We start from the raw sequence: 14,194 nt of genomic DNA on the forward strand, positions 1-14,194 counted from the left end.
TTTCCATACAAATTGTGAAATTATTTGTTCCAGTTCTGTGCAGAATACCATTGGTAGCTTGACAGGGATTGCATTGAATCTATAGATTGCTTTGGGTAATATACTCATTTTCACTATATTGATTCTTCCAGTCTATGAACATGGTATATTTCTCCACTTATTTGTGTCCTCTTTGATATCGTTCATCAGTGTTTTATAGTTTTCTATATATAGGTCATTTGTTTCTTTAGGTAGATTTATTCCTAAGTATTTTATTCTTTTCGTTGCAATGGTGAATTGAATTGTTTCCTTAATTTCTCTTTCTGTTTTCTCATTGTTCATGTATAGGGATGCAAGGGATTTCTGTGTGTTGATTTTGTATCCTGCAACGTTACTATATTCATTGATTAGCTCTAGTAATTTTCTGGTGGAGTCTTTAGGGTTTTCTATGTAGAGGATCATGTCATCTGCAAACAGTGAGAGTTTTACTTCTTCTTTTCCAATTTGGATTCCTTTTATTTATTTATTTATTTATTTATTTATTTATTTTCTGCTCTGATTGCTGTGGCCAAAACTTCCAAAACTATGTTGAACAGTAGTGGTGAAAGTGGGCACCCTTGTCCTGTTCCTGACTTTAAGGGAAATGCTTTCAATTTTTCACCATTAAGGATAAATTTTGCTGTGGGTTTGTCATATATAGATTTTATATTGAGGTATGTTCCTTCTATTCCTGCTTTCTGGGGAGTTTTATCATTTTTGGCATTATTTAACATTATTTTTCAGAAACTTATTGTTGCGTATTATTTTACATTTAAAAATATAAATTGGTTGTTCTAAGAAACAATACTGCAAGTAGGATTTCCTGATTATCCTTTGGTTAGTGAAGTATGCTTCACACTGCCTCAAATCTCTTAACCCAACCATCACCTGTATAAAATGGAGATCCTCTCTATACTAAATTCTATTTTATATATAAAAGAACAAGACCATCAAATAATTATGCTTTTATAACAGAGCCTGAACTATAACCTGGATCTCAACTCACCAACCGTGGGACTTAATATACAGTCCTTGATGTGTTGAATAACATTTCTTTCTACCCCTTGCCCTCATGTTTCAAAATTATCTTCTGAGCAATGCCATTGACATGAGAGTAGTAAACTTGATCCCTTATTTCATGTACATTTGACTTAAAAATGAATAACTATGTGATACTACTTTCAAAATTATTAAAAGACACAATCAATTCATATTGTCAAGTGTTACTGATTTGCCTAAGTAGCATAATCACTTACAGGTCTGTTTTCAGATAGAGCAATTCACTATATTAAATTATGGAAAGAGGGGTTTTTTCAGCTATATGTATCAAAGAGGAGAGAGAAAATACTAATAGACATTTTAATGCCTTGACAGACATTTTAATAGTTCCCTATAGAAACAAACCATTGCTTTGAAGTCCCAAAAGCTTATTAAATATTTAGATAATAGAATCTGTCAAAAATAAGATCTATGAAAATAGCTCTATCTCTTCAAAAGAGACACATACACTTCATGTGGTTTTCAATATTTTGAAAATCATTATGAATTCATACATTTCTTAATGAAAAAAGATAAATACATGAAAGTGAAGAGAACAGTGGAACACAACTTCATGTACTGCAGACTTGACTTCATCAACACCAACACAAATACAGTTCTGTACTGCAAACATTATATCTTCCCACTACTGAATTATTTCTAGGAAGAAAATCTCAAATATCATATTTTATTCATAAATACTTTCATAATTTATATAGTTTCATACAATATATGTGTTGAAATAAATACAATCAGTATTATCCTAATAGCATTACTTTCCTTCCTAGTTCAGTTCTAATGAGAGCCTCGACCCTTGGCTGATTCCAGAGTCCTAAAATATCTCCTCTCTACTTTCTCCTAGGACATGCTATTTCCTATTAGGATGACAATTTCTTATTATCTTTGTCTTTTTAAATTGAATTGTTTTACTTTTACACAGAAATTTCTCTAGGTTTCTTGGAAATGGAAAATATTATCATCTTTGTAGGCAGTCTGGATAAGGAATGTATAGAAACCTCTGCTTACTCTTGTTCTTTGTACAAAATTCAGATCCTGATGATTAAAAATGAATTGATTGTCATTATTTATTTTATATTATTTTAACTAAATCAGTATGACAAAGAGTCCTGCATTTGTTTTGAAAGTAGCTCTTGCACCAAGTCTTTAATCTGAGAGTTGGTTATTTAAGGATTTTTTCTGTCTTTTCTAGTAAAACCTATATCTGAAGGTAACCAAATAACATTTGTGATAGGAAAAAACTCTCTTTATAAAAGAACCCCATCTAATAAATATACAGTGGAATTTTTTTTTTAACTCACCACTATTCTTACTAAATAATTTCCTCAAGCTAACACCATTATATTGAAAGAAAATATTTGCTTCCCTGGTGGCTCAGTGCTAAAGAATCTGACTGCCAAAGTATGAGACATAAGTTCGAGCCCTGAGTCAGAAGATCCCCTGGAGAAGGAAATGGAAACCCAATCCAGTTTTCTTGCCTGAGAAATCCTATAAACAGAGGAGACTGACAGGCTACAGTCTAGTCCATGAGATCACAAAAGAATTGGGGATGACTTGATGACTAAACAACAACACCATTATATTAAAAAAAATTATGAATTGATTATTTATAGTGTCCAAAGTGTCATCTAGAGTAATATAGGAATTTTCAATGGAAGAATTAAAGTATATTCCCATGAATCTCAAATTTAATTTTCATCCAAACTAATAGAAAGATAAATAAGATACATGTGTATACTGATGTTAACCAAGTGTAATATACAGCTTCATTTCTAAAGTACTCTTGTCTAATTTTTAAATCTGAATTCAGTGAAGTCCATAGATGTAAAGTTCTCTTTATAATAAATGTAGAGAATAGACAGATATGTAAAAGAAATGATCAGGATGCATTAGATAAATCCTAGAAGAAAGCTGATTTTCTCCCAAGTTCATGGAACAAAATATAAAGGAAGATCTGTGGCATTTCTGGAGAAGGCAATGGCACCCCACTCCAGTACTCTTGCCTGGAAAATCCCATGGACGGAGGAGCCTGGTAGGCTGCAGTCCATGGGGTCGTAAAGAGTCAGACACGACTGAGCGACTTCACTTTCACTTTTCACTTTCATGCATTGGAGAAGGAAATGGCAACCCACTCCAGTGTTCTTGCCTGGAGAATCTCAGGGACGGGGGAGCCTGTGGGCCGCTATCTATGGGGTCGCACAGAGTCGGACACGACTGAAGCGACTTAGCAGCAGTGGCATTTCTAAGTTTACAGAGGCATAAGAGACGATATTATTCACTGTAGAAGGGTATTTCAGAGAAATACTTGATATTTCCTCAATATTTCAGTTGGGAAAATATGAGTATGAATCAAATACCAGATGATACTAAGAAACTACTGTGATTTTGAGATATGATCATGATACTGCTGTGAGAGAAACTGGTAATTCCTTTGGAGATATACACTAAAGTAGTGGTGAAATACAGTATAAATAATTATAATTTATGTAATAAATGTATAAATTATTTTCCTTTACCTAAGGAGTTGGCAGTACCCACTTCAAGTCAATCCATTCTTCCACAGAAACAACTGTCATTCTAATTCTTATTATCACCATAGATAAATTTTGCTTGTTCTTTGGATTCTAATAAGGGATGTCAAATGTATGTAATTTTTGTATGTGGCTTCACTCAATATACTATTTTCATGTTCTTTTTTATAGCTGTGTTTCTTCATTTCTTGCCATATTCCATTGTATGACTATGTCAAAAATATTTTTCATTTGCTAAGAGACTTTATTTCATAGGGAGGTAGATTTTATTATATGTATTTTATGCATCTGGTTAGATGATTTTTTTTTTCTTAAGACGATGAATTATTCATCACCATCACTTTTCCCTTTCCTGCCTTTATTCTTTTTCAACCTGATAAAATGAGCTGGGAAATAGTCCTTCTTCTTCACTTTTATGGAACTGCTTGTATAGAATCAGTATTCTTTCTCTCTTAATTATTGATTGAATTTTCCAATGAGGGCATTTGTGCCAGGAATTTTCATTTGAGGAACATTTTTAACTATAAAGTTAATTTCTTTAGGACATAAAGGAATCTTCACATTATGAATTTTTCTTGATTGACTCTAAATCTTTTGAATTTTCATATAAATTTTAGGATCAGCCTGTCAGCTTCTACAAAAATCTACCTGAGGTTTTAAATGTGGTTTGATCAATTTGAAAAGAATTGACACCACAGTGTTGAGCCTTCTGATCCACAAACAAGATATATACTTCTCCATTCAGTGGTATCTTTAGTTGCTCTCAGCAGCATTTTGTAGTTTTCAGCATACAACTGTTTCATATCTTTTGTTAGATTTATTTATAAACATTTCATATTTTGGTGGTATAATATTTCATTTCAACTTAGATGGAAACACAGTGTATTTTTTATTTTCATGTTGTATCTTGCAATGTTGGTAAAAACCCTTATTATTTCTTATAACTACTTTATATATTTGTCTAATTTTCTTCATAAACTTTAGTGTCATCTATAGACAAAGACTATTTTACTTCTTGCTTTCCAAGCAGAATGCGTTTCATATATTTTTCTATCTGATTGCACAGACTGGAAACTCCAGTAAAATGATGAATACAAGTGGCAAGAATAGATATTCTTGTTTTGTTCTTGATCTTAGAGGAAAATCATTGAGTTTTTCTATCACTATTATTTTAGTTAAAGGATTTTTAAAGCTATATATTTCAGGTTGAGGAAGTTGCCTTCTATTCCTAAGTTACTAAGAATAAGTTTTGTTTGCTTTATCACAAAGGAATGATGGATTTGTCTAATGTTCAATCTGCATTTACCAAGTTAGTCTTATAATTATTTCCAGTTTGCCAATATGGTAAATTATCTTGATTGACTTTTGAATATTAAAAAAATGTATGTTCCTTGGTGAATCTTCCACTTGGAGATTCACTTATCACTCATGATACATTGTTCTTTTTAAATATCATCAATTTGTTTGTTCAAATGTTATTTTTAATATTTTTATCTATGTTCATAAAAATATAAATTTGAACTTTTCCCTTTCCAGTCTTTATTCTTTTACAAATTGATAGAATGAGCTGGGAAACATTCCTTTTTCTTCAGTTTTATAGAACTGCTTGTGTAGAATCAGTATTCTTTCTTTCTTAAGTATTGATTGAATTCTCCAGTAAAGCATTTGTGTCAGGAATTTTTGTTTTAGGAATTTTTTTTAACTATAAAATTAATTTCTGTAGGATAAAGGAATCTTCACATTATGAATTTTTCTTGCATGAACCTTGACACCTTGTTTTTTTTAAAAAAACTTGTTCATTTCACCTGTCTTCAAATTTATTGACATAAAGTTGATCATTTTATTTATTCATTTTCTTTTTGATATTTGGTTACTGTCTCACCTTTTTCGTCCCTGCTAATGGTGATCTGTGTCTTTTTTCATCCTTTCTCTTTTTACTTGTCTATCTGGCTTGATGTTTATAAACCAGTTTTTATGCTTTAACAATTTCTATTGATTCTGCTTTATATTTCATTAAATTCTTACCTGGTGGCTCAGACGGTAATGTGTCTGCCTACAATGTGGGAGACCTGGCTTCAATCCCTGGGTTGGGAAGATCTTCTGGAGAAGGAAATGGCAACCCACTCCAGTATTCTTGCCTGGAAAATCCCATGGATGGAGGAGCCTGGTAGGCTACAGTCCATGGGGTCACAAAGAGTCGGACACGACTAAGCGAATTCACTCACTCACTCACTCAAATTCTTGCCTAACTCATTTTTGTTGTTGTTGTTGCATAATTTGGTTTTATTTGCTCTTATACCCTAGTTTCTTAAGGTAGAAGTGAAATTTATTGTTTTGAGATCTTTCTTCTTTTCTAATATTTAATACAATAGGCACAAACCTATAAATGTTCCCTAAGTACTTCTCTAGTGGCAACACACACATTTTCATATGATATGTTTTATTTTCATTCAATTCAAAATATTTTCTAATTTCCCTCTGTATTTCTTTTTTGACTGTGCTATTTTGGAATGTTGCATTTTTTAAATAAATATTTGAGCATTATCCACAGATCTTTCTATTGATTTACAGTTTAATGTCATTGTTTTCAGAAACATAATTTTTACAGGTCAGGAATACTTTAAAATTGATTTAGATTTGTTTTATGGCCCAGAATATGTTCTGTATGTGTGTAGGAATTGCATTCTGCTGTTTGAGGGTCAGAACAGAATATAGAAATGTTAATATATCAGTATTTTTCTTAATATCCTTATTGATTTTCTCCACAGTTTTCTGGGCCCCATAGTCTCTATAGTGTTTCTCTAGAAACATGGTGGTTCCTTATAACTACTTCTAAGGGGAAAGAAGAAAACAATAGAATGGGAAAGACTAGAGACCTCTTTAAGAAGATTAGAGAAACCGAGTGAACATTTCATTCAAAGATGGGAACAATAAAGGACAGAAACTTCAAGGACATAAGAGAAGTAGAAGAGATTGAAAAGAAGTGCCAAGAATACACAGAAGGAAGAACTATGCAAAAAAGATCTTAATGACCTGAAAAACCACAATGATGTGGTAACTTACATAGAGCCAGACACCCCAGAGTATGAAGTCAAGTGAGCCTTAGGAAGCATTATTGTGAACAAAGCTAGTGGATGTGATGGGATTCCATATAAGGTATTTCAAATCCTAAAAGATGGTGCTGTTAAAGTGCTGCACTCAATATGTCAGCAAATTTGGAAAATTCAGCAGTGGCCATGGTACTGGAAAAGGTCAGTTTTCATTCCAATCCCAAAGAAAGGTAATGCCAAAACTACCATATAATTGTGCTCATTTAAAAGGCCAGCAAGCTAATGCTAAAAATCTTTCAAGCTAGAATTCAGCAGTACATGAACTGAGAACTTCCAGATGTACAAGTGGGTTAAAAATTAGAGAAATGAGAGGTCAAATTGCCAAGATCCATTGGGGATCATAGAAAAACCAAGGGAATTGCAGAAAAAACATCTGCTTCATTGGCTACACTAAAGCCTTTGACTGTGTGGATTACAACAAACTGGAAAACACTTCAAGAAATGGGACTACCAAGCCACATTTCCTGCCTCCTGAGAAACCTGTGTACAGGTCAAGAAGCAACAGAACCAGAAATGGAACAATGGACTGGTTTAAACTTAGGAAAGAAGGACATCAAAGCTGTATATTGTAAACCTGCTTATTTAACATACATGCATAGCATATAATATAAAATGTCAGGCTGAATTAATCACAAACTGGAATCAAGATTGTCAGGAGAAATATCACCAACCTCAGACATGCAGATGACACAAACCTAATGGCAGAAAGCAAAGAGGAACTAAAGAGCCTCTTGATGAGGGTGAAAGAGGAGAGTGAAAAACTGGCTTAAAACTCAACATTCTAAAAAGTAAGGTCATGGCATCTGGTCCCATTACTTCATGGCAAATAGATGAGTAAAAAGTGGAAACAATGGCAGATTTTGCTTTCATGGAATTGAAAATAATTGTGGTGATGAAATTAAAAGACCCTTGCTCCTTGGATTTTCTTGGTAAAACTATTAGGCTTTGCCCTGCTTCATTCTGTATTCCAAGGCCAAATTTGCCTGTTACTCCAGGTGTTTCTTGACTTCCTACTTTTGCACTCCAGTCCCCTCTAATGAAAAGGACATATTTTTGGGGTGTTAGTTCTAAAACGTCTTGTAAGTCTTCATAGAACCGATCAACTTCAGCTTCTTCAGCGTTACTGGTTGGGGCATAGACTTGGATTACTGTGATATTGAATGGTTTGCCTTGGAAACAAACAAAGATCATTCTGTCATTTTTGAGATTGCATCCAAGTACTGCATTTCAGACTCTTTTGTTGACCATGATGGCCACTCTATTTCTTCTGAGGGATTCCTGCCCGCAGTAGTAAATATAATGGTCATCTGAGTTAAATTCACCCATTCCAGTCCATTTCAGTTTGCTGATTCCTAGAATGTCGACATTCACTCTTGCCATCTCTTGTTTGACCACTTCCAATTTGCCTGGATTCATGGATCTGACATTCCAGGTTCCTATGCAATATTGTTCTTTACAGCATCAGACCTTGCTTCTATCACCAGTCACATCCACAGCTGGGAATTCTTTTTGCTTTGGCTCCATCCCTTCATTCTTTCTGGAGTTATTTCTCCACTGATCTCCAGTAGCATATTGGGCACCTACTGACCTGGGGAGTTTCTCTCTCAGTATCCTATCTTTTTGCCTTTTCATACTGTTCATGGGGTTCTCAAGTGGTTTGCCATTCCCTTCTCCATTGGACCACATTCTGTCAGATCTCTCCACGATGACCCATCCATCTTGGGTTGCCCCACAGGCATGGCTTAGTTTCATTGAGTTACACAAGGCTGTGGTCCTAGTGTGATTATATTGACTAGTTTTCTGTGAGTATGGTTTCAGTGTGTTTGCCCTCTGATGCCCTCTTGCAACACCTACCGACTTACTTGGGTTTCTTTTACTAATAGAGTTTTGCCAAGAAAATGCACTGGTCATAACAAACACCCTCTTCCAACAACACAAGAGAAGACTCTATACATGGACATCACCAGATGGTCAACACCGAAATCAGATTGATTATATTCTTTGCAGCCAAAGATGGAGAAGCTTTATACAGTCAGCAAAAAAAAAAAAGACCAGGAGCTGACTGTGGCTCAGAAGATGAACTCCTTATTGCCAAATTCAGACTGAAATTGAAGAAAGTAGGGAAAACCACTAGACCATTCAGGTATGACCTAAATCAAATCCCTTATGATTATACAGTGGAAGTGAGAAATAGATTCAAGGGCCTAGATCTGATAGACAGAGTGCCTGATGAACTATGGAATGAGGTTCGTGACATTGTACAGGAGACAGGGATCAAGACCATCCCCATGGAAAAGAAATGCAAAAAAGCAAAATGGCTGTCTGGGGAGGCCTTACAAATAGCTGTGAAAAGAAAAGAAGCAAAAAGCTAAGGAGAAAAGGAAAGATATAAACATTTGAATGCAGAATTCCAAGGAATAGCAAGAAGAGATAAGAAAGCCTTCTTCAGCGATCAATGCAAAGAAATAGAGGAAAACAACAGAATGGGAAAGACTAGAGATCTCTTCAAGAAAATCAGAGATACCAAAGGAACATTTCATGCAAAGATGGGCTCGATAAAGGACAGAAATGGTATGGACCTAACAGAAGCAGAAGATATTAAGAAGAGATGGCAAGAATACACAGAAGAACTGTACAAAAAAGATCTTCACAACCCAGATAACCACGATGGTGTGATCACTGTCCTATAGCCAGACATTCTGGAAAGTGAAGTCAAGTGGGCCTTGGAAAGCATCACTACAAACAAAGCTAGTGGAGGTGATAGAACTCCAGTTGAGCTATTCCAAATCCTGAAAGATGATGCTGTGAAAGTGCTGCACTCAATATGCTAGCAAATTTGGAAAACTCAGCAGTGGCCACAGGACTGGAAAAGGTCAGTTTTCATTCCAATCCCAAAGAAAGGCAATGCCAAAGAATGCTCCAACCACCGCACAATTGCACTCGTCTCACACACTAGTAAAGTAATGCCCAAAATTCTCCAAGCCAGGCTTCAGCAATATGTGAACCGTGAACTTCCTGATGTTCAAGCTGGTTTTAGAAAAGGCAGAGGAACCAGAGATCAAATTGCCAACATCCGCTGGATCTTGGGAAAAGCAAGAGAGTTCTAGAAAAACATCTATTTCTGCTTTATTTACTATGCCAAAGTCTTTGACTGTGTGGATCACAATAAACTGTGGAAAATTCTGAAAGAGATGGGAATACCAGACCACCTGACCTGCCTCTTGAGAAATTTGTATGCAGGTCAGGAAGCAACAGTTAGAACTGGACATGGAACAACAGACTGGTTCCAAATAGGAAAAGGAGTACATCAATACTGTATATTGTCACCCTGTTTATTTAACTTTTGTGCAGAGTACATCATGAGATATGCTGGACAGAAGACACACAAGCTGGAATCAAGATTGCTGTGAGAAATATCAGTAACCTCAGATATGCAGATGACACCACCCTTATGGCAGAAAGTGAAGAGGAACTCAAAAGCCTCTTGATGAAAATGAAAGTGGAGAGTGAAAAAGTTGGCTTAAAGCTCAACATTCAGAAAACGAAGATCATGGCATCCAGTCCCATCACTTCATGGGGAATAGATGGGGAAACAGTGGAAACAGTGTCAGACTTTATTTTTTGGGCTCCAAAATCACTGCAGATGGTGACTGCAGCCATGAAATTAAAAGGCACTTACTCCTTGGAAGGAAAGTTATGACCAACCTAAATAGCATATTCAAAAGCAGAGACATTACTTTGCCAACAAAGGTACGTCTAGTCAAGGCTATGGTTTTTCCTGTGGTCATGTATGGATGTGAGAGTTGGACTGTGAAGAAGGCTGAGCACCGAAGAATTGATGCTTTTGAACTGTGGTGTTGGAGAAGACTCTTGAGAGTCCCTTGGACTGCAAGGAGATCCAACCAGTCCATTGTGAAGGAGATCAGCCCTGGGATTTCTTTGGAAGGAATGATGCTAAAGCTGAAACTCCAGTACTTCGGCCACCTCATGCGAAGAGTTGACTCATTTGGAAAAGACTCTGATGCTGGGAGGGATTGGGTGGTGGCAGGAGGAGAAGGGGACGACAGAGGATGAGATGGCTGGATGGCATCACTGAGTCGATGGACGTGAGTCTGAGTGAACTCCGGGAGTCTGTGATGGACAGGGAGGCCTGGCGTGCTGCAATTCATGGGGTCACAAAGAATCAGACACGACTGAGCGACTATCTGATCTGATCTGATCAGCTCCTTGGAAGAAAAACTATGACAAACCAGACATCGTAGTAAAAAGTAGTGACAGCATTTTGCCAACAAAGGTCCAGATAGTCAAAGCTATGGTTTTTCCAGTATCACGTACAGGTGTGAGAGGTGGACTCTAAAGAAGGTTCAGCATCAAAAAATGTATACTTTTGAATTGTGATGCTGGAGAAAACTCTTGAGAGTCTCTTGTACAGAAAGGAGATGAACCAGTCAGTCCTAAAGGAAATCAGTCCTGAATATTCATTGGAAGACTGATGCTGAAGCTAAAGCTCCAATACTTTGGCCACTTGATATGAAGAGCCAACTCATTGGAAAAGACCCTGATGCTGAGAAAGACTGAAGGCAGGAGGAGAATGGGGATGACAGAAGATGAGATGGTTGAGTGGCATCACTGACTCAATGAGCATGAATTTGAACAACCTCTGGGAGATAGTGGACATGGAAGCCTTGCATGCTGCAGTCCATGGGGTCACAAAGAGTTGGACAGGACTTAGAAAATTTACAACAAACTACAAGAGGCAAGTCACTATGTTTTCAGGAGGAAGGCAGCCCAATATCTGGCCTTCTGTCCCATATAATTCCAGGGATAGATGGTGCTTTGTTAAAAAAAAAAAAAAAAAAAAATATATATATATATATATATGTATGTATGTGTATATATATATATATACACACATATATATTTATTTAAAATATAAAATATATAAATATAAAATATATATTATATATATATAATATATATTTGTTGTTTATAATTTTAGGGGCCAGTAGATCCTTCAGTCAGCCGATTTATTGGCTCCTAAGGGACCTTCCGCAGAGCCTCCCAAACAGCTGATAAACTTTAAAGTTATTCTTTTGCAGTGCATCATGCACCAAATTCAGATCACATCAGGCCCTCATCACCTCACCTTGTGTGGTTTTGGTCATGAAGAGCTCATCAAATATTCACAGGGAACGTCAGAAACCCTCTGTGCACTCTTCTGACTGTTAGCAATAAGCGGCCTACTCTTTTGACCCAGGGACCTTTTGTATTCTGTCAGTATTCATTACCCTGTAAGTAAAGTAAAATGTCAGACCCTTCAATTTCTTATGTAAAGGAGTTTCTGATGTTAGGATTCCTAGAAATGAGTTTTGTTCATCAGTTAGGAAGTTTTTCAAACTTTATTTTTTCTAATACTTTTTATTCTGTTCTAGGATTCTAATCACATGCACATTAGGTTACTTTAACGTGATAATCGATTTTTTTATCATCATCATTCTATCATTCTATTTTCTCTATTTTATTTTGAATAATTTCTAACTGATTTTTTAAAATTTACATATCTTTTTCTGAAATGTCTATTCATAAGTAAATCTTATCTAGTATATCTTTCATCTCACACATTACAGTTTTCACATTTACAACTTAAACTTTTGATCTGATGTATACAGTCTTTGCTGCTGCTAAGTCGCTTCAGTCGTGTCCAATTCCGTGTGACCCCATAGACGGCAGCCCGTCAGGCTCCTGCATCCATGGGATTCTCCAGGCAAGAGTACTGGAGTGGTTTGCCATTTCCTTCTCCAATGCATGAAAGTGAAAAGTCAAAGTGAAGTCGCTCAGTCGTATCCGACTCTTAGCGACCCCACGGACTGCAGCTTACCAGGCTCCTCCGTCTGTGGATTTTCCGTCCGTGGGATACAGCCTTTAGGGAGATATAATTCTTTATGGACTGATTCTGTATATCTTGCTAGCAGAGGAACTGACTGTCTTTATGTTTTCGAGGATGGTTGTAGAGCAAACAGCCTTAGAAAATAGAGATAGTGTCTCCCTCTGGAGTAAGAGCAGGATTATTTATTTTTAATATAGTAAATATAAGATTTTTCCTCTAAGTCAAAGGGGGAGTTTATTTGAACTTAATTTTAAAAGGTTTTAATTCTACTTAAGGCTTCTCAGCTGTGATAAAACCCACTGTAGGTACAGCATTCACCTAGGCTGAACAATACAGTTTTTGTTTTTTTTTTCCTCGTTGGTTTTATGTCCCCAGTATATGCTCTTTTTCTGCAGTAGTTATAAAAACAAAAGAGATGAAGGAGGGCTATGCTATGGGAATTCTCTCCTTAAGCTTTCAAGAGATAATGGTAGAAACAGTTTTCTGTTGTATTAAATTTTCTTTAACAAAGAAATGGCAAATACTTTAATAAAACCAATCTGAACAACAACACCTATTGCAAATGTCAGAAACAATTTCACAAGTAACAAATACATTTCATTTACTTTTTTAGAAAAGATGGCATTTAGGTATTTGAATTGATTCTCTTATTTCTTCTCTCTTTCTAGTATTTATCAGAAACAAAATAGAATCCAATAATCATTGCTTTCAAAAGTAGTCAGTATCTTAATAAACACAAGAAAAAATATATTAAAAATATAAAAATCACTGGGTGTTTTTTTTTTTTTTTTAAAGACACCGATCCTCCATCTTCAGTGAGACCTCTTCCTATATATATTTCCTTGAAATTTCCAGACATTTTCAAAATCTTTCCTGCTAACATTTATGCTTTTCTCTTTGAGTGATTTTTCAATTAATGAAACATGCACACAAAAATTAAACCAAAGTCATTTCTGTATTCTTCTACTATTTAAGTAAATGTCAAACAAGGTTGTCACTGTGTTTTTGGAATGATGCAGTACTAAGGAAACAAGCCAAAGTTTTTTCAATTGTATAAATTTGTTTTATATTATTATAGTGTTTAACTGACATTATTATTCATCATTGTATTTAACATTAATGTTTTTCTCATTTAATTATTTTATTAGAGTAGAACCATTATATTTTTCTATAGTGCATGGCTTTTTATTATTTTTCATGTTATCAGGAAGGTGAGAGTTAACTTGTATTGAATTCTAAGATACATTTCTAAGAGGTAGAAGCATAGCATAAATGCAAGAAAAGCTCAATATGGTAGGGTCTGTGAAGGATTTAATATGACCAGATCATAATTCCTAACTTCTTAATACTCATAATCCAATTAGAGTGAAAAAATACTTGTATACATAATTTAATAGTAGGATAGAGGTCTATAAATGCTCAATAAAAGTGTATTTTCATTCAATAGAAGTTTGGAGTGATGGGGACAGTTTTGAGTCAAGGGGTCTAGAAGACTTCTCAAGGGAACTGTAGATGTTCTTTCTCTGGAATTATAGATAAATTTATAAGCAGAAAAAGTAGTTGAAAGAGATTGAGGAAGATTCTAAGCAGAC

The sequence above is a fragment of the Bos javanicus genome, chromosome 28 (assembly GCF_032452875.1).
Source record: "Bos javanicus breed banteng chromosome 28, ARS-OSU_banteng_1.0, whole genome shotgun sequence".
Lineage (NCBI taxonomy): Eukaryota > Metazoa > Chordata > Mammalia > Artiodactyla > Bovidae > Bos > Bos javanicus.